This window comes from Anoplophora glabripennis, unplaced genomic scaffold (assembly GCF_000390285.2).
Source record: "Anoplophora glabripennis isolate ALB-LARVAE unplaced genomic scaffold, Agla_2.0 scaffold20, whole genome shotgun sequence".
Taxonomy (NCBI): Eukaryota; Metazoa; Arthropoda; class Insecta; order Coleoptera; family Cerambycidae; genus Anoplophora; species Anoplophora glabripennis.
Genome location: NW_019416362.1, coordinates 350,479 through 353,961, shown reverse-complemented (window position 1 = coordinate 353,961; position 3,483 = coordinate 350,479).

Genomic DNA, 3,483 nt, shown 5'->3' with positions numbered 1-3,483 from the left:
TTTTGTCACAAAACTCTCTGATTTTTTCTAATCACATTTTGTCAACTCTCCGTTTCCAGGGTACTGAACATGAATTTGAAATTAGTTTTGTTTGCGATTTTTTCAATTGAAAAAAATATTTTATTAATTTTCAGCTATCTCGAAATGACGGGAATTGGTAAAATTTCATAAAAATTTAAGACTCGCATAAAGTAAATAATTACTAAAAATATTTTACAGTAATTCATTCATTATTTTATAATAACAATATCACGTTAATCACTACACTATGTGGGCGAACAATATTATAAAGCTAACCCTGGAAACTTGTGACGTCAACCGAAAAATGGCGTACATATTTACCTTTTATATATTCCTTTTTTTTTACTTACCTAAAGAAGGAAACTTTCACTTCTCTTCACCAACTCGATCACTTGTATTTATACAATCTTTTACAATACACTTGCCCATGATAAAACGTCTAATTATCAAAATAACAGCGATGCGTACACGTCAATGCTAGGACACGACTGAGCGCTGGGCTCCAAATCAGGCTCCAAAATGTTTTCACCAAAGTCGCTCTATAAGCCAGTCTAGGTGGTCTGTGGTGGCAACTTTAAAATAACACGTCGTAAACAATAATTTAAGTTCAATTTAAAAATCGAATAATAAGGACCCGTACTAAGATTTGCACTGTGGTGATGGAAAATCCAAAACTCTCGCAACATTTCTGTGCGCAACTCGACAACAGTCACATCTCATAACGATTTGGCGGATTTGAATAATAACCGTAGGTATGGGAGGCGGCGGTGTAAACGGAAAATTGAATTTTCTACTTGTCCTAATGCCTAATACGAGCATCGAGGTAAAAGCCTTTCTCTTGAAAGAAAGCTCTCACTTTTCGGCCCGCATATCAACATACATCGAATATGTATGAGTTATTTTATGAAATGCATTGCCGTGTGGATGGGGAGGGGGGCTGGGGGACGCCTCCGTGGCGTTACTTTCCGGTTCCGGATTGTGACTGAGCGACAAAGTATATTTTATTATTCTCGCACAATGTAGATGCTTAAATTTATTTCCTGTGGTTTTAATGTCCCTTTTTATGTCGGTATATGCATGCAGGGGTTCTTGGGAATTGCCAGTCACAAACAAACAAATAATTTTGATGTTGGCTTGGTTTTTAATCGTGGCTACCTAGAAGTATTTTACTTATGTTCCCAGTGTAATATCCTTTTGGTTGTTATCGCTGAAAACTCGCCTGGAAGTCTCAGCTCGATGGAGGAATAAAATTAAATTAGCAGAATTATCGATTTTCTTTCACGAATTATACAAGTATTGACAGCAGAGATGTTGATAAAATTCAAGGTTAACTTTTGACTGGCAGGTTCTTTAAAGAAGTAAAGATGCAGAGTTTAGTTCACAGTAAAAAAAAAAGAGTGTTAAACTTCACACTCAAAAGTGTCTTCAACTTTAACATTATTAATTATTAAAATCGCTAGTTAGAAAATAATGTATACAAAAACATTGTGCTTTTAAGAATAACACAGCCCCACAAAAAAAAGGATCGGATCTGGTATTCAGACCCATGTATTTCCATGTATTTTTTTTCGCTGAATCCAAATCTGCCTTCAGATTTGGCCCAACGGATCTGAGTTTTCGGGAAAATTCAAAAAACAGGTCAAAATTCACAAAAAACGTCATTTACGATCGACGAAAGTTATAAAAAAATCAAATTATTCTACCAGCTCACTAGATGGATGATTTTTCACTCGTTTAATTCCAATTTATCATCATAGCGTCAGACAAGCTGGTCCAATTTCATTCAAAAACAGAAAGTAGATCAAAATGCTTCTTAAAAACGTCAGTTTCATGGCATAATTCGTGTTGCAGAGTTCTGGATCCATCTTTTTATCCATCCACCCATTTATGAATTCATACATCTTTCTATCAAGTTGTTCATGCATGAATACGCATGTTTATTCATCCACCTGTACCACCTATAAAACCCACCTATCCACCCATCTACCCATCTACTTTTTGTACTGAGAGATGAGATAACAGACTAGACGATTGAGAATGCAATAAAACTTGTAGAATACTCTACTTTCTAAATAAAAGAAAACGATATCTACAAATCATTATTATTTTTGTTGCTATAACGTGTTCTTTTTTCTTCAAAGGATCTATGCAAAGGGTTACGCTTTCGTTTAGTCACTCTATTTTTCTTTTTTCTTTTTAACAACCAACAAAAATCGGCCATCATGTTTTCATCCCATTTTCCTTGATATCGTTGTTCTATAACCTTCATATCCTGATGAAATCGTTCGCCTTGTTCTTCGCTATAATCTCCAAGATTTTCAGGAAACCAATCCAGATGTGAATGAAGGAAGTGCAACTTATAGTTCATCAAACATCCCAGATCTTGGAAGTCCTTTATCATTTTTGATACAATTTCTTCGTATTAAAGACTTTTGTTAGTTTCCTAAATAAATAAAATTTGTCGCTACAGCTTTGAAACTAGTCCAAATACTCTTCTCAACGCTACTCATTGTAGTGATGATTGTTGCATCCTTGAACAATGTCTGAATCTGAGGTCCATCGAATACACCTTCTTTCAATTTCGTCTGAGAAATATTCGTAAATTTTGACATTCTCAACATTCTAGACTGTTAGCTCATCTCTCAGTACAAAAAGTAGATGGATAGATGGATGGGTGGGTTTTATAGGTGGTACAGGTGGATGTATAAATATGCGTATTCATGCATGAACGACTGGATAGAAAGATGTATGAATTCATGAATGGTGGATAAAAATATGAATCCAGAACTCTGCAAAACGAATTATGCCATGAAAATGGTGATTTATATTGATCTATTTTCTGTTTTTAAATGAAATTGGACCAGCTTGTCTGACTCTATGATGATAAACGAGTGAAAAATCATATGTCTAGTGAGCTGGTAGAATAATTTGATTTTTTATAACTTTCGTCTATGGTAAATGACGTTTTTTGTGAATTTTGACCTGTTTTTTTAATTTCCCGAAAACTCAGACTCGTTGGGTCAAATCTGAAGGCAGATTCGGATTCAGCGGAAAAAATACATGGAAATACATGGGTCTGAATATCAGATACGATCCTTTTTTTTTGTGGGGCTGTGTAATCAACAAAAAACCACTGACAAACTTTTTCAGTAGCTGTTTATTCAGTTTGTTTATACATTATAGTTATATAAATGATTACAAATCGCGTGACAGTAATTTTGTTTGCAACAGTAATTTTATTTCCTTTACGTTGGCAATTAAATTTCGGTAAAATTAAAACAATAAGATTACATTAAAACGCAACATTCTGTTTTATAGGCTGTGATTGGTATAATTTTTCACAAGATTCTTTTAGACCAACCATCCCATCATTTCGACAGTACACGTAACGGTTTGTCATTGTTCATTATAAACGAATCATTAATATTTGTGACGCCAAGATTTAGGGATTTTTCATTACCA